Source organism: Saimiri boliviensis, chromosome 18 (assembly GCF_048565385.1).
Source record: "Saimiri boliviensis isolate mSaiBol1 chromosome 18, mSaiBol1.pri, whole genome shotgun sequence".
NCBI lineage: Eukaryota > Metazoa > Chordata > Mammalia > Primates > Cebidae > Saimiri > Saimiri boliviensis.
The window spans coordinates 13814856-13840199 of record NC_133466.1 but is presented as its reverse complement, the minus strand read 5'-3'; the positions used below and the strand labels follow the sequence as shown (position 1 = coordinate 13840199).

At 47.4% G+C, this 25344-nt stretch overlaps 1 protein-coding gene and 1 pseudogene across 1 annotated transcript in view; one reads left to right on the top strand and one right to left on the bottom strand.

Annotated features, from left to right (window-relative positions):
• The window catches only part of LOC101054169 (mitochondrial transcription rescue factor 1 pseudogene), a 32853-nt pseudogene extending 32613 nt beyond the window's left edge, over nucleotides 1–240 (top strand).
• The window catches only part of TIAM1 (TIAM Rac1 associated GEF 1), a 528333-nt gene that overhangs the window by 463945 nt on the left and 39044 nt on the right, over nucleotides 1–25344 (bottom strand). The window lies entirely within an intron of this gene.

Genomic DNA, 25344 nt, shown 5'->3' with positions numbered 1-25344 from the left:
GGTCTTTTGTTTCTAGCAACCAAAACCATCCTAAGTGGTAGAACCCTATACCAAGGCTCCTTACTAAGAGTCTGGAATCTTACAAACATATTAAAGCCAAAAGACAATGTGTCAGATTGTCTGGACCAGATCCCCAGCAAGGCACGGAGAAGAACAGAGAGGACAGGTGGCCAGGACCTTCATGATGACTTCCTGTCAGTCACCAACCTGTTTCTCAACTCTCCTTTCTCCACACTCTAAATCATTCTAACGGAACATTGAGCAACTGATACCTTTTATGACATATTCAAGAGGTAGAAAATTGATGCTTTGTGGCCACCTGAGAAGGAGCAGTGAAAACCAGGATTCAAAAGGTCTCTTTGCTTTTGCAATTTATAGACTATCCACTGCTAAACGTCATCCCAAGTCTAGACATTAAATAAAGCTGACTGATGAATCTATGAGACTTTGGAGAAGAAAATCTTCCAAAGCAATTTTTTCAAGTATGGAGGCTGGTGGGGGAGAGAGTGTTAGATAAATAGGTACATAAATCATCTTGTTAAAGATAAGAATTTCTTGTAGGACTCTCCACTCTCAGGAAACAGACGTAAACAAAAGATAACACCATCTGACTGGATAGAAAATTTCTCTAGTATGTGCCTGCAAATTTATTCTTCAAAAATAACTTCCTGAGACTACATGAGCATTAAAACTAATGTAAGTAATATATATGTATGTGATGTGTGTATATACATTTATGTATATACATATGCATATGTGTATATATATAAACAGAGAGAGAGAAAGAAAGGAAAATAAATCTCAAGACCCCAAAATCGCTAAGCCAAGGACAAGTCAAGCTGGGAATTACAGCAGGTAAGCCTGCCTCCCATTTTATTCCTAAATAAGATAGCTACAAAGATTAGGCCGGGCGCGGTGGCTCAAGCCTGTAATCCCAGCACTTTGGGAGGCCGAGGCGGGTGGATCACGAGGTCAAGAGATCGAGACCATCCTGGTCAACATGGTGAAACCCCGTCTCTACTAAAAATGCAAAACATTAGCTGGGCATGGTGGCACGTGCCTGTAATCCCAGCTACTCAGGAGGCTGAGGCAGGAGAATTGCCTGAACCCGGGAGGCAGAGGTTGCGGTGAGCCGAGATCGCGCCATTGCACTCCAGACTGGGTAACAAGAGAGAAACTCCATCTCAAAACCAAAAAAAAACAAAAACAAAGATAGCTACAAAGATAAAAAAAAGGTACGTATTTCCCTCACAATCTGGAATTTCCTGGTGGGCCTCAAGATCTTTACCCTGAAACAGTTCTGAACTGAAAGCTCATCTTCACAGGTGCAGGAAGGAAAGTCATCCCTCTGCTCACCAGAGAAGAATGCGTATCTGATTGCTTCCTCCTCCACCCTACCCTTTAAGTAGGAATGCAGATTCACTGAGCCCGACTAAATTGTGTATTCAGTGAAAGGTTGATCAAGGACTGAAACAATGCAACCTGCAGTCCCTTATCTACCTGCAACCTGCAGTCCCTTATCTACCTACCACCTGGAAACCCCTCACTCAGCGTTCTCCCGCCGTACCACACCAAACCAATATGCATCTTACATATATTGTAAGATGTGTATGTCTTGTGTCTCCCTCAAATGTATAAAAGCAAGCTGCACCCTGACCACCTTGGGCACCAGTCGACAGGACCCCCTGAGACTGTGTCATGGGCTCGTCCTTAACCTTGGCAAAATAAACTCTCTAAATTGATTGAGACTTGAGATATTTTGGGTTACACACACACACACACACACACACACACACACACACACGTATACACATAAAAACGTTAAGTGAAAAAAAGCCATCCATCACATTACATATATACTGATTCAAAAAGTACATATATGATCAGTGAAAAGACCATAAAGAATATGGAGAAATAAAGATGTTTTAAGGTGTGTTTTAATGAAATTGCCTTTTAAATGAAGTCAGTTGATAGTTAAAATACGTATTTTTTTTTAAATGAAGTCGTTTAAGTTGATGAGTATCTGTATGTTCTCAGACATCTGCAGTGCTTGGAATTCTAACTTCACCAAAACCACTCACTGATCTTACCTTTATTAAGCTCAATCCTTCATAATCTAAGGGCCAGCTACATTCCAGGTACCATGCAGGCTCTGCAAAGAATTCCATTATATTTCAGACACAGTCCTGGTGGCCTTGAACTCTTTCTGGAACACGATAAATGAGGAAAAGCATGAAGGAAGATGAATTCTACCTTCTAAGAACGCATAATCTAATTAAGAGCAGGGAGGAGTATGTGAAGGGTAAATACAGACACATATAATGTAAGGCACACAACCAATCAATGATAAAAAGAGGTATGAAGTGATAGAGCTTTAAATGAGGATGAGGTCGCATGGAGAATTTCAGGAAAGGTGTCGTGAGAAAGGCGGCACAGGAAATGGAAACCAAAGGATGGAAATTAGGTAGACTGGCATTTTCAGAGGGTAGCAACAGCTTACGCAAAGACAAAGAACAGAAAACTTTAAGAAGAATTCTGGGAACAATGCAGAGAATCAAGACGGGCTAGAATGCAGGGTATGTAGAGGCAAATCATGGGCTTGGAAAAAAAGCAGATGGCAAGACCCACAAGATGCCAGGCTGCCTTGGTTTGATAGGTAATGAAGGGTTAGGAGAAGAGGCAGGCTTGGCAGTGACGCATCAGAGCTGTGCTTTAGAAATAAATGAATCCAAGGCCAGATGCGGTGGGTCACATCTGTAATCTCAGCACTTTGAGGGGCTAAGGCAGACGGATCACGAGGTCAGGAGTTCGAGACCAGCCTGGCCAACAGAGTGAAACCCTGTCTCTACTAAAACATACAAAAATTAGCCAGGCATGGTGGTGCGCATCTGTAGTCCCAGCTACTTGGGAGGTTGAGGCAGGAGAATTGCTGGAAACTGGGAGGCAGAGGTACCAGTGAGCCGAGATCAAGAAATGAATCCAGCAGCAGCAGGTGACCTGGTCTGGAGCTGGAGAGGGGACCAGCCAACAGCATCTGCACTCACTCACGGCAGAAGTATGGAGTTATAACCATGGCTAGCAGCATAGTGGGTGGAGCACAGACAGCTCCACAGGTATTTGTTAAAGTGAATTAGGTTTCTTGTGGGCAGGAATTAGATCTATTTCTTTCTTTTCTTTTCTTTTTTTTTTTAAGACAGAATCTCACTCTGTCTCCCAGGCTGGAGTGCAGTGGCTCGATCTCAGCTCACTGCAACCTCCACCTCCCAGGTTCAACCGATTCTCCTGCCTCAGCCTCCCCACTTGCTGGGATTACAGGCATGCACCAGCACACCCGGCTAATTTATTTTATTTTATTTTATTTTATTTATTTATTTATTTATTTTTGAGACGGAGTTTCGCTCTTGTTACCCAGGCTGGAGTGCAATGGCACGATCTCGGCTCACCGCAACCTCCACCTCCTGGGTTCAGGCAATTCTCCTGCCTCAGCCTCCTGAGTAGCTGGGATTACAGGCACGCGCCACCATGCTCAGCTAATAATTTTTATATTTTTATAGAGACAGGGTTTTACCATGTTGGCCAGGCTGGTCTCGAACTCCTGGCCTCAAGTGATCTGCCCAACTTGGCCTCCCAAAGTGCTGGGATGACAGGTGTGAGCCGCAGTGCCTGGCCCATCTAATAATTTATTTCCTGTACTCTCTACAGGCTCCGAACACACATAAGGCACTAACTAACGATGCCAGCTCCTCTTGCCCCGTTCTTCCTCTACAAGTGATCCAGTCCAAAAAGCACAGAGATGAAGCACCAAGGATGGAGAAAAACCCTCCCTTTTCCTATTTCCGACGAAGAATCCTCTTTCTCCCAAAGCAAACATGAGGAAAGCACAGAAGCCTAACAAACACTCCAGGAAAGGCCAAAGTGGGAAAGGGTATGGGTCCAAGAAAGAATCCCTTATCAGCCTGATATGAAAAAGTAAGATGCTTTCCACCTCCCTGCTCCTACAGGGGAAAAGTCAATGTAGAAGAGTCCCAAAAATTGGCTGGGCGCGGTGACTCACGTCTGTAATCCCAGCACTTTGGGAAGCTGAGGCAGATCACGAGGTCAAGAGATCAAGACCATCCTGGCCAACATGGTAAAACCTTGTCTCTACTAAAAATACAAAAATTAGCTGGGTGTGCTGGCACACACCTGTAGTCCCAGCTACCTAGGAGGCCAAGGCAGGAGAACTGCCAGCATCCAGTAGTGGAGGTTGCAGTGGGCCGAGATCTTGCCACCACGCTCCAGCCTGGCAACAGAGCGAGAGTGTCTCAAAAGAAAGGCTGGGTGTGGTGGCTCACGCCTATAATCCCAACAGTTTGGGAGTCCGAGGTGGGTGGATCACAAGGTCAGGAGTTCAAGACCAGCTTGGCCAACATGGTGAAACCCCATCTCTACTAAAAATACAAAAATTAGCTGGCCATGGTAGTGCATGCCTGTAATCCCAGCTACTCCGAAGGCTGAGGCAGGAGAATCAGTTGAACCAGGACCCAGGAGATGGAGGTTGTAGTGAGCTGAGATCATGCCACTGCACTCCAGCCTGGCAACAAAGCAAGATTCCATCTCAAAAAAGAAAAAAAAAAACAGAAGAGTCCTACAAATTAACAAAAATGTATACCCACATAACCTACGCAAAGCAACATCAGGTTCTCTGAGCACGTGCACGGACGTCCTCATTCTTCAGGACACCACACTGTAGTACTTAGGCAGCAAAGGGACGTGGTGCTGCTGAAGTACTCTAAACTAGGTCAGGGAACAACTGTGTGTATGTAAGTGTGCATATATAAATGTGTATGAGGATGAATGTGTTAGGCATAAACATGAGTGGGTGCATATTTACATATACAGAGAGAGAATCAGATAGCAAATGGGACAAAATGCAAACAACTGGTGAACTTGGGTAATGTGGATTTAATCACGTGTGCAGCTACATCAAAGTACCTGAGACTAGGTAATTGGTACAGAACAGAAATTTATTTTCTCACAGTTCCAGAGGCTGGGAAGTCCAAGATCAAGGCAGGTTCAGTTGTCTGGGGAACACTGCTCTCTGCCTCCAGGATGGCACCTTGATGTGACATCCTCCAGAGAGGAGCAGTGCTGTGTCCTCACCTGGCAGAAGGAGGAAGGGCAAGAGCGTCGAATGCTGCATGAAGTCTCCTTTGTAAGAGCCTTTTCATGCCATTCACAGTGGAGGAGGCTTCATGGCCTAATCACGTCTTAAAGGCCCCACGTCCCAACATATCACATTGCCAGCACCTGAGTTTTGGAGGGTTGAAACCACAGCAATACATTCATGCACTGCACAATGACATTTCAGTCCATGACAGTGATAGGAACCATATACAACAGTGGTCTTATAAGATTACAATGGAGGCCAGGCGTGGTGGCTCATGCCTGTAATCCCAGCACTTTGGGAGGCTGAGGTGGACGGATCATCTGGGGTCACGAGTTCAAGACCAGCCTGACCAACATGAAGAAACACTGTTTTAACTAAAAATACAAACTTAGCTGGGTGTGGTGGTGCATGCCTGTAATCCCAGCTACTTGGGAAGCAGAGGCAGGAGAATCACTTGAACCCGGGAGGTGGAGGTTGCGGTGAGCCGAGATCCCGCCACTGCACTCCAGCATGGACAACAGAACAAAGCTCTGTCTCAAAGAAAGAAACAAGATTACAATGGAGCCCTCACTGCCCCTGAAGACCTTCCCAGAGGACAAGACGTGGAGGTAGAAGACAGTGATACTGCTGGCCTGGCTTCTGTGTGGGCCTAGGCCAATGAATATGTCCATACCTTGATTTTTAACTAAAAGTTTTAAAAGTTTTAAAAAAATTTAAATGTTTTATATTAGAAAAAAGTATACAGAAAAAGGATATAAAGAATAATACTGACCGGGCACGGTGGTTCATGCCTGTAATCCCAGCACTTTGGGAGGCCAAGGTGGGCGGATCACTCGAGGTCAGGAGGTCAAGACCAACCTGACCAACATGGTGAAACCCCGTCTCTACTAAAAATACAAAAATTAGCCAATGTGTGGTGGTGTACACCTGTAGTCTCAGCTACTCAGAGGGCTGAGGTGAGAAAATGGCTTGAACCCAGGAGACAAAGGTTTAAGTGAGCCAAGATTGCACCACTGCACTCCAGCCTGGGAGACAGCAAGACTCCGTCTCAAAGAAAAATAAAGGGAGAATATCTTTTATACAGCTGTACATTGTGCTTATGTTTTAAACAGGGTTACCAGAGAGTCAAGTTTATTAAAAATCAAAGTCTATGAAGTTATAAAGCTATAGTAAGCTATCTTTTTTTTTTTGAGCCACCGTGCCCAGCTGAAAGTTTTTTATATTAGTATTGCTACTTTTCTATAAGTCTGAAATAATATCGAAGCAAATAGTCACAAGAGTAAAGAAGTTATTTACTGATAAGATCTTTAAAATATGCAAATTTAAGAATGCAGAATGAGATGTGGGAATATTACCATTCATTTCAGAAGTGGAAAGGAAAAGGTACTGATATGTACTTATTTGGATATAACATGCCCATAATGGCAGGTAAGAAATTGGTACCATTAGTTACCTCTTTGTAGAGGGGAGCAGGGTAGTTGGGGATGGAGTAGAATGGAGATTTTTCACTATTTACTTTTATATATTTTGAATTTTGAACCATGTGAACATATTGTGCATTCAAAATATAAATAAAGGAAATAAAATTGCTTTGAAAATACATTTAGCCAGGTGTGGTAGCTCATACCTATCATCACTCTGGGAGGCCAGGGCAGGCGGATCATGAGGTCAAGAGATAGAGACCATCCTGACCAACATGGTGAAATCCCGTCTCTACTAAAAACACAAAAATTAGCCGGGCATGGTGGTGTGACCCTGTAGTCCCAGTTATTTGGGAGGCTGAGGCAGGAGAATCACTTGAGCCCAGGAGGCAGAGGCTGCAGTCAGCCAAGATCACACCACTACACTCCAGCCTGGCAACAGAGCGAGACTCCGTCTTTAAAAAAAATAGAAAAAAAATATGTTCAAGGAAAATAATAAAACAACAGTACAAGCAGACACACTATTTGCAGCTGGACTCTGGTTTGGAGTGGCGTGGGCCAGAGACAGGAATCAGCGAACAGATACTTGGCAGGGCGCTGCCCAGATGTGACCCCACGAGCCACTGTGCTTGGAGAGCTGCCTGTTTAGAAAGGGCTCATTCCAGGCAAGTAAAGCTGGGGGCTTGGAAAGACATGTTCTATCAAGTTTCAGCCTAAATTGGACAGGACTATCCCATAAAATAAATTATGTGATTGACTTACAAGCCACAATTCCCCCTCGCCCTGTTCCCCCAAGCTGATACTGCTGGTTCTGTGATTGAATCTCATGACACACTGGCACATCTGTCCTCGATCGGACTGTCACAACCTGCTAAGCCCTAAGGAGGCTATTCCGTTCCTCCGAAGGACAAATCCAAACATAAACAGCATCCAGAGCACTTCAGGAGCAGCCTCCCTCCTTGGAGATAACAGCCAACAAGCCATTTGGTGGTGTGTCACAGAAGGAAAGAGAGTCTTGAATCTATCCAAGAGCTTTCCAAGATGATCACAGATGATTCCAGCAGCGAGCAATTCTGAATGGAGAAATGAGCCTTCTCACCAGCCTAGACTCGCCATGTTAAACTTTACGGGACTTGAGCAAGCTCTCAGACAACCATAGAAAGACAGAAAGATACTACTGTCTGCAGAAGCCATATTGAGAAGATGGTGAGCGCATATGGCTTTCTGGTTGTCAGAACACCAGGCAAGGAACCCCGCAGCACCCCACTCTCCCTTGAGGAAACCCACAGCTGCTCTCCGAGCCAAGATCCCAGCTCCGTGACTCAGCCTCCAGTGTTTTGGAGGAGGATGGTTCAGCACACCTGTATATGTTTGTACCACATGAACTGTAGAGTCTGAAATGTGATTGATATTTGTATTTGAAAAAGGATGTGGGACTAGGGAGAAGTCAAGACATGGGATGAGAAAAGAGAGTCCTGGCTGGGCGCAGTGGCTCGCGCCTGTAATCCCAGCACTTTGGGAGGCTGAGGTGGATCACCTGAGAGGTCAGGAGTTCGAGAACAGCCTGGCCAACATGGGGAAACCCCGTCTCTACTAAAAATAAAAAAATTAGTTGGGTGTGGTGGTGTGCACCTGTGACCCTAGCTACTTGGGAGTCTGAGAGAGGAGAATGGCTTGAACCCAGGAGGCGGAGGTCGCAGTGAGCTGAGATTGTGCCACCATACTCCAGCCTGGGCTATAGAGCAAGACTCCATCTCAAAAAAAGAAAGAAGAAAAAAAGAAACCAAAGAAAAGAGGATCTTTTTCCCCCAGAACTGTAAGATAATGGATCTATTTATTTCACAAAGATACCTTGAGCATTGGCTCTGTCAATCAGTCAGCAAAGCCCTGGAAAGACATAGCTGAGGAGCTCCCAGTCCAGTGGAGGGATATAAACACCAATCGTGACGGATGGTGAATGTCCTCGCCCCATCTCCCTGGGGTGCTAGAAGGAGGCACATTCACATGCAGGTGACATAGTTTAACAAAGACATGGCCCAGCACAGTGGCTCATGCCTGTTAATCTCAGCACTTTGGGAGGCCAAGATGGACAGATCACATGGTCAGGTGTTCAAGATCAGCCTGGCCAACATGGTGAAACCCCGTCTCTACTAAAAATACAAAAACTAGCCAGGTGTGGTGGCTCATGCCTGTAATCCCAGCTACTCAGGAGGCTGAGGCAGGAGAATCGCTTGGATTGGGGAGGCGGAGGTTGCAGTGAGCTGAGATCGCACCACTGCACTCCAGCCTGGGTGACAGAGCAAGATTCTATCTCAAAAAAACAAAACTGAATAAATAAGTAAATAAACAAATACAAAGAGGGGTGGCAGCAAAGGAGGAAGAGCCTTTGGAAAAGCCAGCTCAGATTCGGGCCCAGCTCTTCACTGACAGCTGGCACGTAATTGGACCACCTACTTCATTCCTGAAACTCAGCTTTCCCTGGAAAGAACAGCAGCAACCTTCAGAAAGGTGAAGCCGCAAGTGTCTGACACAGCATCTGCCATGTAGTAAGACCCTTGGCCACGGAGGCTCTTCCCCTTTGACAGTTGACATCAGGCCAAGCAACCACGTGAGTCCTCAGCCATGGGTTTAATTGGGTCTCCCAGAAAGATACGTTGAAGTCCTTTACCTTACATCCCCAGTACCTTGGAATGTGATCTTATTTGGAAATAAGGTCACTGCAGATGTGATCAAGATAAAAAGAGATTAGCCAGGCACGGTGGCTCACACCTGTAATCCCAGCACTTTGGGAGGCTGAGGCAGGTGGATCACCTGGGGTCAGGAGTTCAAGACCAGCCTGACCAACATGGAGAAACCCCATCTCTACTACAAATATAAAATTAGCCAGGCATGGTGGCACATGCCTATAATCCCAGCTACTCAGGAGGCCGAGGTAGGAGAATCGCTTGAACCCAGGAGGTAGAGGTTGCAGTGAATGGAGATCGTGCCACTGCACTCCAGCAACAAGAGCTAAACTCCATCTCAAAAAAAAAAAAAAAAAAAAAGAGGAGAGATCATCCTGGGGCACAGCAGTCTTTTAATCCAGTATGGTTAGTGCCCTTAGGAGAAAAAGAAAAGATAGAGACACACGGGTACAATGGAGGCACAAAACAGAGGCCAGCCTCTACAAGTCAAGGAACTCCAAGGCTTGCAGAAAAACCAGCAGAAACGAGGAAGAGGCATGGAACTGATGTTCCCACGGAGCCCTCAGAATGAAGCTACCTGGCAGACATCGTGACTTTGGACTTCTGGCCTCCACAATGTTGAGAGAATACGTTTCTGTGGTTGGAAGCTACCAGCTTGTGCTATGTCATAATGGCAGTCCCGGGAAACAGCCATATCCTCCTCCCCACTACCACCACCCTTTTAAGGAAAAACGAAAGTCTTGCCTCGCCTGAGGAAACAGGACACTTTTACTGAGTGTAACTAACAACTGATTTCAGGAAAGGATATCTTCCCTCATGAGCCCCTGCGGCAGGAAGAGAAATGGAGGTGTTTTATTGGTTCTTTTTTTACCCTCCCTCCTCCTCCCTGACCCTCTCATAATGGCCGCCACCATTTGGGGTTGTTAATAATGATTCCCCCAAGGGATAAAGATACAGCTAGAGAAGGACCTTCAAGTCCAGTCCAGAAGGTCGGCACACGCCCCACGACTGGAGAGGCTGGTTCACACCCCATGCACATCGCACCTTCCAGAGGCCCCTTAGCACTGCCACTCAGTTACAATGGTGAAGAACCCCGAGGCTGGATTTTTTTTTTTTTTTTTTTTTTTTACCATAATCGGCTCTCAGCAAACCACAGGTCAGTCAGGATGGGAAGAAGAGAGGGGGAAAGTCAATGCAAAGCAGGAAATCCCTTTCCTGGGCATCTACACAGTTAGAAGGAAAACAAGCGACCTTTGGGCCTGATTCACCCAAAGAAAGTGACTCAAGCACAACTTTCTTTGGCCTTTCCTGTCTACCTGTTATTCTCTCAAGACAAGACTGGTATTCTCACTGGAACCCACCAAATCCATGAAGTGGGTTTTGTTTTGTTTTGTTTTGTTTTTTGAGATAGGGTCTCACTCTGTCTCCCAGGCTGGAGTACAGTGGTGCGATCTTGGCTCACAGCAACCTCCACCTCCGGGGTTCAAGCGATTCTCCTGCCTCAGTCTCCAGAGTAGCTGAGATTACAGGTATGCACCACGACATCTGGCTAAATTTTTGTATTTTTAGTAGAGACAGGGTTTCACCACATTCTGGAACTTCTGACCTCTAATGATCTGCCTGCCTCCGCCTCCCAAAGTGCTGAGATTACAGGCAGGAGCCAACACGCCCAGCCTCAAGAAGTGGTTTTCACTAACAACAAAGAATCCATTTGTTTGGAAACATGTGACCAAAGGGCTGAATGCCCCATTCCCAGCCACCTGGGAATCCAGAGTAAGACTGAGAGCACGTGCTGCCTCCTCCATCCTCACACTCCCTGAGGTTTCACTTAGTTGTTGTGAGAGCTGGGGGAAAGTTCCAGGGTCAAGGAATTCAACTGGCAGAATTAATGACTCAATAGCTTCAGTTCTAATAAGGTTACCAAACCAGTCTGCCAAGTAACATATCTTTTTTTTAAAAAAAAAGGCGGCGGAGGGGGGAGAAATACCAGAGAAGACATTTTAGGGCCCACAAGCACTGTCAGGAAAGAAGCAATGTTATTATTTGTTTTTTATTTATGTATCTTTGGAGACAGGGTCTCACTCTGTCACCCAGGCTGGAGTGCAGTGAAGCAATCTAGGCTCATGGCAGCCTCAGTCTCCTGTGCTCAAGCAATTATCCCGCCTCAGCCTCCCAGGTGGCTGGGATTACAGGCGCAAACCACCGCACTCAGCCTGGAAGAATGTTAAGAGAGGACTGACTTCTATGTCCATTACTACCACAACCACCATCATCACCCATAACCCACTACCCCACTCTCCCAGATCTGGACCAGCACCAAGCATGAGGAAAAATGGAACTAAGCATGGGATTTCAGCTAGGGAAAAAAGGAGATGAGGAGGCCTGGATAATGGGTCAGGTGGGAGGAGTTTCTGCTCCACTCAGGAAGCGCTATAAGATGTTTTTTGCCCAGATCATCTGTCTTGAGTTTCCTGATTCACTCTGGAGTGCACCCTTTAATGCATTTCATAGGTTCCCTTTACGTTCAGATCCTAACAATTCAAGGATTGCTAACCCAGGTGGCGGTACTCTCCAGTTTTGGCTGCCTGCCATTCCTCTACTTAGAAGCATCTCATCAGAGGGAGAGCAAAGGAAGTTTAAAGAAAGGCAATCAGTCAAGCAAGGCACCCTGACATTCCAGCGTCTTACTTGAGTTAGGATGATGAAATTAACTTGGCAGGGGCCAATTCAAAAATAGGAAGGAAAAAAAAAAGGCCAAGCGTGGTGGCTCACGCCTGCAATCCCACCACTTTGGGAGGCTGAGGCAGGCAGATCACCTGAGATCAGGAGTTCAAGACCAGCCTGGCCAATATGGTAAAACCCAGTCTCTACTAAAAACACCAAAATTAGGCTGGGCACGAATTTACAAAATTGACAGCTCACACCTGTAATCCCAGCACTTTGGGAGGTTGAGGCAGGCGGATCACCTGAGGTAAGAAGTTCAAGACCAGCCTGGCCAACATATTGAAACTTCGTCTCTACTAAAAATACCAAAATTAGCCGGGCATGGTGATGCATGCCTGTAATCCCAGCTACTCGCGAGGCTGAGGCAGGAGACTCTCTAGAACCCAGTTGGTGGAGGCTGCAGTGAGTCAAGATCACGCCACTGCACTCCAGCCTGGGTGACACATGGGAAAAAAAAAAGGCAGGGAAAGAATAAGCCCCAGGCGAGGTGGCTCACACCTGTAATACCAGCACCTTGGAAGGCCAAGACAGGCAGATCCCTTGAGGCCAGGAGTTCAAGACCAGCCTTGCTTCCTGGACACTGAAAAAGGCCTTGGTCCGTGTGGTTCACTTTGAGTGCAGCAGTCAGGTCTGGGTCACATGCACGCAAGGAGGCAGGCAATGAAAGCTTGACACTGAAAAATCTCATAGTTAGCTTTGAAAGGTGGGACATACCCAACCCCCACTTTCACCTGGAAAGACCATCCCTGCTCCCGAGTGCTCACACGAGAAGGGCCTACCCTCCCCCCACCAGGCTGCCCCAGGTCTGTTCTGGAGTTGTTTTTTTAACCAGGAACATGTGCACTTTATTGAATGCAATTATAGAAAGAGTGTGACGATAAGGGGCTGATACAGGACTCAACTGGGGGCAGGGCAAGGAATGGAAGCTGGGGTACGTGGGAGACCGGTCACGGGCAGAGCCCCTGGCCAGGATGATTCCTCTGGATCTACTGATAGGCTTGCAGAATCAGTACTGGGGTGATGATCATCAGAATGGTCATGATGATACCCAAAATCAGGGCCCAGATGTTCAGGCACTTGGCGGTGGAGGCGTAGGTCTGGGCCCTGGTCAGGTCACCAACCATCTTCTTGTCCCTAGACGTCACGGAGTAGGTGAATGCTATGAAGACCAGGCAGCAGAAGTTCATGAGGGTGCTGAACAGGGACCAGATGACATGGTCGGGCACAGAGGTGTCACTTTGAATGTGGATCATGGTGGATGTCGGGGGCACAGGGCCGTGGGGCGCCCCCAGCACATCCACTTCATGTTCCTCCTTCAGCATCTCATGGTTCGGGGGACGGTCGGTGCTGGCAGGAGTGAAGAAGGTTTGGACAGTGTGGTTCATGGTGTCCAGGGATGACCGGCCGCAGTCGGGTTGCTGGGATGCTTCTCCCTGGGGTTGTCTGGGTAGTGTAAACACATGCTCCAAATGAGCAGCAAACTCCACGTCTCCCTAAAGGGATAAATCGCAGCCCCACTCAAGAGAAAAGATCTGCTGAGCCTGAAGCACACGTGTCTCCTCTCCGGTGTCCCAAGGGTCCTCGTGCGTGAGCACTTCCAGACTCGTGCATTCCCTATCATTTGAATCTTAGGCAGCTCCTCTTCCGTGCGCCCCAGCGCCACCCCAAGTTCCTTGAAAGCTGTTTTTCCATCTCTTTCCTTGGACCAGGAGGAAACCCAGCAGAGAAGACATACAGTTTGGGGAGCACACAGAAGAAGAGCTTGGCCCCAATCCACCTCATGGAAAAAACTCATCTGGGCCAAGGCATCAGACAGCTGACATTTCCTCCGTTCTCAAATGACAGGGCTCGGATGTACATTGCAGTGACAGGGCTAAATGTACCAAGGTCAAAACTGTACATAATCCAATACTGTGTCTCCCTTAGGAAAATGGTGAAGAAGGTCTGGTGTGGTGGGCTCATGCCTGTAATCCCAGCACTTTGGGAGGCTGAGCAAGCGGGTTGCTTGAGGTCAGTTCAAGACCCGCCTGGCCAACAAGGCGAAATCCTGTCTCTACTGAAAATATAAAACTTAGCCAGGTGTGGTGATGCATGTCTCTAGTCCCAGCTACTGAGGAGGCTGAGGCACGAGAATCACTTGAACCCGGGAGGTGGAGGTTGCAGTGAGCCAAGATTGTGCCACTGCACTCCAGCCTGGGCAACAGAATGAACTGTGTCTCAGAACACAAAACAAAACAAAAAAGGGCAGGACAGGGTAAAGGGGAGGTGGGGAGGGAGGGAGGGAGGGAGGAGGGAGGGAGGACGTCAAATCAGTCAGTGCACCAAAGTACACTCGCTTCTTCTCTGAGAAAACCAAGATGGCAGGCTGTCGAGATCCAGCAGTGTAGTTCCTGCATGAAAACAGAAGCTGATGCTGTCAGGACCCACAATACCTCTTTATTGTCACAGTAAAGTGTGACCTCAAAAGACTGGAGAGGTTGAAAGACCAGGAGAAACTCCAACAGTTGAGACAGTACTAGCCTAAAGTAAGTAGGTTAATTTACATTTTTTTTTTTAAATGTGAGGGCCAAACTATGGCCCCTTCCACATCCAAAATTCTAAGCATGATTTGATAGACTAAGTATCCCCAATATTCCAATGGAAAGGTTGGGATCAGCCCACCCACTTTCCAAAGCTGATCTCTAATGCTTATATAGTGTCATTTGCAAAAGGATAAAAGAATGGCTGGCCACGGCTGGCCACGGTCGCTCACATCTGTAATCCCAGCACTTTGAGAGGCCGAGGCAGGTGGATCATGAGGTCAGGAGATCGAGCGCATCCTGGCCAACAGGATGAAACCCCGTCTCTACTAAAAATACAAAAATTAGCTGGGCATGGTGGCGCATGCCTGTAACCCCAGCTACTCGGGGGGCTGAGGCAGGAGAATCGCTTCAACCAGGGAGTCAGAGGTTGCAGTGAGCCAAGATCATGCCACTGCAGGCGTGGTGGCTCACGCCTATAATCCCAGCACTTTGGGAGGCCAAGGCGGGCATATCACAAGGTCAGGAGTACAAGACCAGCCTGGCCAACATGGTGAAACCCCTTCTCTACTAAAAATACAAAAAATGAGCTGGGCATGGTGGCGCATGCCTGTAATCCCAACTACTCTGGAGGCTGAAGCAGGAGAATCGCTTGAACCCGGGAGGCGGAGACTGTGGTGAGTGGAGATCGCGCCATTGTATTCCAGCCTAGACAACAGAGCAAGACTCTACCTCAAAGAAAAGAAAAGAAAAGAAAAAGAGTAACTGTCCTTCCTGCCAATCCCTGCCCAATCTTATAGTGAACAGGAGGGAGCCTGGATCTTCCCGATGAAGCATGAGCCCTCTCCAAGTTAAGCACGAGCATGCAGATGGCTGGCATGTTGTCTGTCTTGACTTGCTGAGGAGTGACAGGTTCCTGCTTGCCTACGTATGCATTACAGAGCAACCCAAGACTACAATGAACAACTGCCTGAGACGGGCTGCATTTGCTGGTAAAAGGAGATCTGACTGAATCTTCACAGAAATGCAAGGGTGCCTCTAGAAGAGTGGGCATGTCCACTGAGAAGCAAGGAATCCAACCCTTTGGGGTAATTCATTCTCCAATTCTTTTCAAGAACGGGCTGCCGCTATGTCAAAAAAGAAGGTGCGACAGTTCGCTACCTGGCTGTCTTGGAAGCCACCTTGAGAGCAACGCACCACTCCTCCAAGTTCGAGAATGCCAATGAAAGAAACAGAAGCAATATAGGCAGCTGGGATCTAGGTCCCTCCTCTGTTAGCTCTGAGAAGACTAAAACATGAAAATTTCCAAAGCTGGGAAACCTCCTACTTCCCAGTTAGCTCAAAGCAGTGGAACCAAGGCTAGTTCTCCAGGCGAATGCCTCAGCCGCGGAGGGGGAAATGCAGGAACTCAATTTGGTTTTTCTCTGTTCACATCCCAAGCCATCCCTTTCTTCTTTGCATGTTAAAGGGCTACTCATTGCATGCATTTTTTGCAGGATCTCATGCTTGCTAATAACCATTCTTGCTTAAAAACAAACAAACAAATAAATAAATAAATAAACTTCTAGAGAAACCTGACCCTTCTAGAAGGTAAGGACTTAACTGCTACAGTCTTCTCCACATACGAGATACTCCTTCTCTGATCCTGCAAGGCAGAAATGATCTCTTTTCAAGAAATCAGCAAGTACCTTCAACAAATTTGTTAGGAGCCTCTGACATCCCCACACTGGAGACCTTAGAAGCACCAAAAATAAAAAGATACAATCCCTGTCATAAAGGGACTTAGGACGCAGGGGTGACGACTGCCTAGGCCTAACGCTGCATGCCATGGTGGGTAGCTAAGAACAAACCAGATTCAATCACAACTCAGCCACCGACTGGCCGGGTGACCACAAAGCCAACAAGCTACTTAACTGTTTTCTCACCTAAAAAAACGGAGATAATGAATCCACCTCACAATGTTGACATAGGGTTCACTGATAAAACTCAGCCAGGCTTGGTGGCTCATGTCTGTAATCCCAGCACTTTGGGAGGCCAAGACAGGCAGATCATGTGAGGTCAGGAGTTTGAGACCAGCCTGACCAACCCTGTTTCTACTAAAATTACAAAATTAGTTGGGTATAGTGGCACATGCCTGTAATCCCAGCTACTCGGGAGGCTGAGGCAGGAGAATCGCTTGAACCTGGGAGGCAGAGGTTGAGGTAAGCCAAGATCGAGCCATTGCACTCCAGCCTGGGCAACAAGAGGAAAACTCCATTTAAAAAAAAAAAAAAAAAAAAAAAGGTTTAACTCATGCAAAAAAGCTTAGCTATCTATGGGACTATTACCATCAGCCTGAATAATTAGATTATAAGACCAAGCAGTATAAATGTTAAAAGATATGAAAGGTCAAGGAAATTTTAAAACTAGAAGACCTGGAAACTGGATAAACAAGGAGCAAAGAGGTAAGGAGACATCAAGAAAAAAAAATTAAACGTATTCTTTTTTTTTTTTTTTTTTTGAGGCAGGGTTTTGCTCTTGTCGCCCAGGCTAGAGTGCAATGGCATGATCTTGGCTCACTGCAACCTCCGCCTCCTGAGATCAAGCGATTCTCCTGCCTCCGCCTCCTGAGTAGCTAGGATTACAGGCATACGCCACCACGCCCGGCTAATTTTGTATTTTTAGTGGAGACGGGGTTTCTCCATGTTGGTCAGGCTGGTCTTGAACTCCCTCCCTGAGGTGGTCCACACAACCTCAGCCTCCCAAAGTGCTGGGATTATAGGTGTGAGCCACTGCGCCTGGCCAAATGTATTCTTCTTAAGCCAGATTCACTGGTGTCATTCATGAACACAGGGAAATCTTGACCAAAAAGATGACTGCTTCAGCCAGCACACTCTGGAGCACACGGAATTAGGAGAGCACCCAGTGAGAGTACATACTGCAGAGAACTGTGTGGAAAAACATCAGTGAATCAGCATTACCATCTTAGATGTTTAGAGCCTCTGACGTTTTCTGAGCTGGAGAGATGGTCAAAGATTACTACTATTCCAGCTCCTTTTAAAAGTTGATGCCAGGCTGGGCACTATGGCTCACACCTGTAATCCTAGCAATTTGAGAGGCTGAGGCAGGTGGATCATCTGAGGTCAGGAGTTCAAGACCTGTGTGGCCAACATGATGAAACTCCATCTCTACTAAAAATACAAAAATCAGCAAGGTGTGGTGGCAGGTGCCTGGAGTCCTAGCTACTATGAAAGCTGAGGCAGGGGAATTGCTTGAACCTGGGAGGCGGAGGTTGCAGTGAGCCAAGATCTCATGCCACTGTACTCCAGCCTGGGCGACAGAGTGAGACTCTGTCTCAAAGAAAAAAAACAAAAAAGCTGATGCCCACAACAGGAAACAACTGACTTGCTCAAGGTCCCAGAGCTTGCTGGAGCCAGAGCTCTGATCACCACCCAGGCACTGATGGCTGCCCTCAGTTTTCTGCCCAGCACAACTTCTTCTCTTCACAGCAGGAAATCAGATACCTACACCAACTTCCTCCCCATTTCCATCTCTCTTTCCATCCTTAATAGCACTCTCTCTAAACTCACGCACTCGTACACAAACACACACACACACACACACACACAGGTGTACACAAATCTTCTTCCTCTTCCTTTTGCTTCCTTCCATATCTGTAAGGTATAGTGAAATACACATTCATAAAATTGATCATCTTAACCCTTAAGTGTACAGTTCAGTGTTAAGTATTCATATTGTGCAAACATCACCATCATCCATCTTACAAACTCTTTCCATCTTGCTACACTGAAAGTCTACACCCACCCAACACAAACTCCCTTGAATTTGACTATTCTAGGTCCCTCACACAAGTGGAATCACATAGTATTTCTCTTTTTGTGACTGGCTTATTTTACTTAATGTAACATTTTCAAGGTTCATCATGTTGTAGCATGTGTCAGAATTTCCTTCCTTTTTGACCAGACGCAGTGGCTCATGCCTGGAACCCCAGAGCTTTGGGAGACTGAGGCAGTGGGATTGCTCGAGGTCAGGAGTTTGAGACCAGCCTGGGCAACATGGTGAAACCTTGTCTCTACTAAAAAACACAAAACTTAGCCAGACATGGTGGCACAAGCTACTTGGGTGGCTGAGGCAGGAAAATTGCTTTAACCGGGAGGCAGAGGTTGCAGTGGGCTGAGATCGTGCCACTACACTCCAGCCTGGGCAACAGAGGGAGACCCTGTCTCAAACAAACAAACAAAACATTTCCTTTTTAAGGCTAAATCATATTCCATTGTATGTATACACATTTTGTTGACTCAATCAATCAACAGACACCTGGGCTGCTTCTACTTTTGGCTATTGTGAATAATGCTGTTATGTGCTTGGGTATGCAAATATCTAAGTGTCTGCTTTCAGTTCTTTGGAGTAGCGACCCAGAAGTCAAACTGCTAGATCATATGGGAATTCTATTTTTAACTTTTTGAGGTGCACGTACCTTTTAAAAAAAATTTTTTTTTTTTTTTTTGAGATAAGAGTGTTGCTCTGTCGCCCAGGCTGGAGTGCAATGGAAGGGTCTCAGCTCATATAACCTCTGCTTCCCGGGTTGAAGCAATTCTCTTGACTCAGCTTACCAAGTAGCTAAAATTACAGGCATCTGCCACCATACCCCACTAATTTTTTTGTATTCCTAGTAGAGATGGGGTTTTACCATGTTGGCCATGCTGGCCTCAAACTCCTGACCTCAAGTGATCTGCCCACCTCAGCATCCCAAAGTGGTGGGATTACAAGTGAGAGCCACCGTGCCTTGTCCCTTTTAAAATTACATCACACTTCTCCACAACTGCAACCGACAGCAAAGTATGTTTTCTTTTTTTATTCAACTAATGTGTATTCAGCACCAATTATATGCTAGGCCTTGGGCTTTGTACCAGGGATACGACCAATCATGACCTAAAGTCATGGTCCCCATCCTCTAGGGACTGACAGTCTAGCAGGACGGACAGACAGGAATCGGATCACAGGCAGCCGTGAAACTGACGCAGGCAGCAGTAGTAACTCTGCTGTCAATCATATCATGGGAAGGTGTTTTAGTGTGGTAGCCCAAGGGTAGGTCTGTGCTGTGGGATGAACTGAGCGCCTTAAAAGATATGCTGAAGTCCTACCTACCAGAACCTATAATGTAACCCAACTTGAAATAAGGTCTTTGTAGACATAATCAAGTTAAGATGACGTTGTACTGGCGTAGGGTGGGCCCTATTCTAATGACCAATGTCCTGGTAAAAAGAGGGAGACTTGCACACAGACAGACACAGGGAAGGAGGACATGGAAGACACAGGCAGGGACAGGAAGGACTCAGCTGCACACTGAAGCTGCCGTCAGAAGCTGGAAGAAGCAAAGACGGGTTCTCCCCTGAGCCTTCGGAGCGAGTGTGGCCCTGCTCTGAAATAAAGAACTAGGTTTTCACCAGGCACGGTGACTCACACCTGTAATCCCAGCACTTTGGGAGGCCGAGAAGGACGGATCACAAGGTCAGGAAATGGAGACTAGCCTGACCAACATGGTGAAGCCCCATCTCTTCTAAAAACACAAAAATTAGCCAGGCATGGTGGTGCATACTTGTAATCCCAGCTACTTGGGAAGCTGAGGCAGGAGAATCACTTGAATCTAGGAGGCGGAGGTTGCAGTGAGCTGACGTGCCACTGTACTCCAGCCTAGGTAACAGAGCCAGACTCCATCTAAAAAAAAAACTAGGTTTTCATCTTGCAGCTTCTAACCAATTTTTGGCCTGTGGGGTGAGCATGCCCTTACACTATCTCTGAGATCCCGCATTGAAGGGGTCCTAAGATTCGCACTGAGTCTTTTTCAAGCTAGCCCGCAGGGGCCGCTCCCAATCTTCCCTATGGGAATCCAACGGGCACACCACTGGTATTGAGACGTGATGTGCTGCAGGACATTAAGCAAACTGGGCTGTGCTAGGCATGCACCCTGCCCGCCCCCGCTTGCCTTGTCATGAACAAACAATGCCTCCACCCACATCTGGAGAGAAGCCAGCAAGAGGTGAGACTCCCCCCCTCCAGGAGGCAATGAGTCTTAAAGCTGGGTCATAGAGCAGGCCACTAATTTTCCATAAGATGTATGTTTGAATACATGTGGAATGTCTGTGTGCCTCAGTGGTGGAAGTTATGGGGGATGGGGGGGCACCCTGCACAGTGATTCTTCAGGACTACCACCCCCTAAACCCTACCTGTTGAGACTGGGAGATCACCCCAGGCAGAATCACCCACTTAGCGAACCACCCCTACAGCTAGGAGTGCCTCGCCCTGTTGGATGCATCAGGCGTGGCATGGGGAAGCCTCCAGAATATTTCATGGAAAAAGGAAGCAGACATCCCCTGGCACAGGGAGCTGCAAGCCCAGCTCTCCTGGAGTCCTGCAAAGCCCCGAAGACCCACTCGAGAACCATGTGAGCCCCAAGTCACCTGCTTGGCAACAGGCGCCACTTCCCACCCACTCCTCGAGCACCCAAGTGTTCCAGCACCCATCACTGCACCTCCTCCGCCACTGTCAACACAAACACTCACACCCAGACAGGCAGTAAAAATAACCAGCCGTTTAATAGCGTGCCTCACGCCTCATCCCCTGCCCGAGGCATGCCTCTCAGTCCCCTGCCGGCCTTAGGGAGCCACAGAGAGGGGAGAGGGGCAGGGAGAGAGACAGTTCCATGCCTGGAGCTTTGTCTACACTGTCAGACGGAGATCATCTTTAACGCTGCATGTTTCTCTCTCTGGACCCCCCCGCCACCTAGAATGACGGTTCTTTCTACCAGAAAGTTCCACATGCCGGAGAGCCCGCAGAACTTCAGGGATGAGTCAGCCGATTGCCACCTTGATACCCACCGCATGGCCCCTCCCCAGGCCACAAGAGTGTGTTTATTTATCTCAAGCAGCTGTTATTAGTGCCCAGGCAGAAAAATTGTGAAAATCGTAACTTCAGACCAGAACTAGCATTCGCAAGGCACAGCCATCAAAGGACCTCCTAGCAGCAAACCCCGGTGCTAAGGGATGAAGTGTGTCCTCCTAAAAGAAAATGCTGACGCCCTAACCCCTCGCACCTGTCAATGTAACTACATGAGTGCACTAGGCCTGCCCTAACAAAATACCAGCGTCTTGGTGGTGTCAACGACAGCAATTTATTATCTTACAGTTCTGGAGACTGAAAGTCCGAGACCAGGGGCCCAGCAGGGTGGTTTCTGCTGAGGCCTCTCCTCGGCTGGCAGATGGCTGCCTTCTTTCTCGCTGTGCCCTCCTCACACAGCCTCTCCTCTGTGCCAGCACATCTTGGTACCTCTATGTCCAGATTTCCCCTTCTCATCAGCACAACGGTCAGATGGATTGGAGCCCACCCTAAGGACCTCTCCAGAGGTCCTAGCTCCAGACACAATCACATTTGGATGTACTGAGGGTTCGGGCTTCAACATAGGAAGTTTTGAGGGGACATATTTCAGCCCATAACAGACCTCATTTGAAAACTGTTGGGCTCGGTGCCATGGCCCACGCCTGTAATTCCAGCACTTAGGAAGGCCAAGATGGGTGGATCATCTGGGGTCAGGTGTTCGAGACCAGCCTGACCAACATGGGGAAACCTCATCTCCACTAAAAATACAAAAAATTAGCCAGGCGTGGTGGTGCACACCTGTAATCCCAGCTACTCAGAAGGCTGAGACAGGAGAATCACTTGAACCCAGGAGGCAGAGGTTGCAGTGAGCTGAGATCGCACCACTGCACTCCGGCCTGGGCAACAAGAGTGAAACTCCATCTCGGGGCGGGGGGAAAAAAAAAGGGCAGGGCACAGTGGCTCACGCCTGTAAACCCAGCAATTCGGGAGGCCAAGGCAGGGATCACCTGAGGTCAGGAGTTCAAGACCAGCCTGACCAACATGGAGAAACCCCACCTCTACCAAGAATAAAAAATTAGCCAGGCGTGGTGGCAAGTGCCTGTAGTCCCAGCTACTAGGGAGGCTGAGGCAGGAGAATTGAGAATCGCTTGAACCCAGTAGGCAGAGGTTGCAGTGAGCCGAGATTGTGCCATTGCAGCCATTGCACTCCAGCCTGGGCAACAAGAGCAAAACTCTGTCTCAAAAAAAAGAAAAAAAAAGTTAGCAAGGTTTGATGGCGGGCACCGCGCCTGTAATCCCAGCTACACGGGAGGCTGAGGTAAGAGAATTGCTTGAACTTGGGAGGTAGAGATTGCAGTGAGCCAAGATTGTACCGCTACACTCTAGCCTGGGCAACGGAGTAACACAAAAAAAATCTTTTTAATCATATTGATCTGAATTTTGATACAACCACAGTCCTCAAAGCCTCCAACGCTCTGAACTGCAGAGCCCACACCTGGAGATCTGGAGTGTGCTCCCTGCTAGTGCAGCTGCGCTGCTCCCTCTCTGCAAGAAACAGGCCTCCCGCAGCCCGCAGCTGGGTGGAACCACAGGACAAAGCAGACTTTGTTCCAGTGGAAAGCCGATGTCAGGAGTTGGGAGAGATGGAAAGCAAGATACAGTCACTTTATTTCTTGCTTCCAACTCTCATTAAGTCTATTACACAGGTACACGACAGCTTCCAGACCCAGAAGTAGGTAGAAGGGCCCTGCCTGGTTCAGTGACTGTTTGCCAAAGGACATTGTGGAATTGACTATACTTTTGCAGAAACCCAAGATTCTTACGCCCTTCACCAAAAGCAACTCCTGCCCTTTGTTCTCCACCTTTTCCCTTTCTTTGCTATCGACCACAGGCCCCAGCTCCAAAATCAGGACCCACCCTCCCCACGCAGCCCTCGTGTGCCTGGACTGCCCCCTTCTTCTTTTGTCACTCTAGGAAAATCTCACCCATCTTCCAGGTTGAGTTAGATACTCTATTCTCCATCCCATTGCACAGAAATCCTCAAAAGTGGTCCCTGGGCCAGTGGCTTCAATACCAAAATCTGTGCATTGGGTCCCAGATCTACTGAAGCAGAAACTTGGGGTGAACCAGCAATCTGTGCTTCCACAAGCCCTGCAGGGGGTTCCGATGCCCCTCAAGCTTTGCCCACTCCAACAGCCAGAATCAGTACTTTACCCTCTCTACTTAGCTTAGGATCTTTGTCATTGTGAGTCTCTCAGAGCTGGCACAAGCTAGGCACCCTATAAACACCCACTTGTTGAATTAAACTAAATAAGCTCTTCCAAAACTGGAAAAGGCAGTGTAAAATTGGCAACATGACAGGCTGCTGAACCTCCACCGCCACGTTCAGGCATGCAGCACCAGTGGCACCCAGGAATCCTGCAGAATAAAATGGGACTCAGTCAGAATTTCTACGGAGCAAGTGATCTGAGAAGAACTAATGTGTGGATCCTGTCCATGACCACTGCATGTAGTAGGGCTCTAAAACACACTAGGGACTGGGCAAATGGCTCATACCTGTAATCCTAGAACTTTGAGAGGCCAAGGCAGGCTGATCACCTGAGTCCAGGAGTTCGAGACCAGCCTGGCCAACATGACAAAACTACATCTCTACTAAAAATAGAAAAATCAGCTGGGTATGGTGGTGGGCACCTGTAATCCCTGCTACTCAGGAGGTTAAAGTAGGAGAATCACTTGAACTTAGGAGGTGGAGGTTGCAGTGAGCTGAGATGGCACCATTGCACTCTGGCCTGGGAGACAGAACAAGACTCCATCTCAAAAATAAATGAATAAAATAAAATAAAATAAAATACACAAGTGGCTGGGCACAGTGGGTCACACTCTAAGAAGCCAAGGCAGGCAGATCACAAGGTGATCTTGTAATAACAGTAATAGTATTGCCCATTAATATTTTTTATGATATATTGAGGTCAGGAGTTCGAGACCAGCCTGCCCAACATGGTGAAACCCCATCTCTACTAAAATATACAAAAATTGGCCAGGCATGGTGGCAGGCGCCTGAAAACCCTGCTACTATGGAGGCTGAGACAGGAGAACTGCTTGAACCCAGGAAGTAGAGGTTGCTGTGAACTGAGATATCACCACTGCACTCCAGCCTGGGTGACAGAGCGAGACTCCGTCTCAAAAAAATAAATAAAATTAAAAAATAAAACACACTAGGGAAATGTTGGGAATGACACTGGTTTATGTCTCAAAAGGGGTCTTCACTGGCTCCGTCGGGACAGCAGAGTTGAAGCGCTCCCTAAGGAAGAGAATTCTTTAAGAGATATTAACCCACAATATTTCGTGTGCCATCCATCCTCTTGGCTCATTAGAGTCACTGATTCCAAGCTTCCACCCTGCAAAATTCAACACACTATTGATGTTCACACAGCTGGACTTTATCCCACCACCAAAAAAAAAAAAGAAGAAGAAAAGATAGATTAAAAACCAGAATAAAATTATATGACAGGGCAGCATAGCAAAAAATCCTTAGAAATATAATGAATTCAGCCGGGCCCAGTGGGTCACACCTGTATCTCGGCATTTTGGGAGGCCTAGGCAGATGGATCAGGAGGTTAGGAGTTCAAGACCAGCCTGGCCAAGATGGTGAAATCTCATCTCTACTAAAAAATAGAAAAAAAATTAGCCAGGCATGGTGCACACAGCTGTAATACCAGCTACTCAGGGGACTGAGGTAGAGAATTGCTTGAACCCAGGAGTCGGAGGTTGCAGTGAGCTGAGATCCCACCACTACACTCCAGCCTGGCCGACAGATCAAGATTCCATCTCAAAAAAAAAAAAAAAGAAATATAATGAATTCATATGTTCTAGGCTTCTGTCTGTGCTAGGCACTATGCCACGGTCTTCAAGGGCAGCAGTTAAGGCTGTAACTCTACAGCCAGACCGCAAGTGTTCCCTCCTCCGTCACA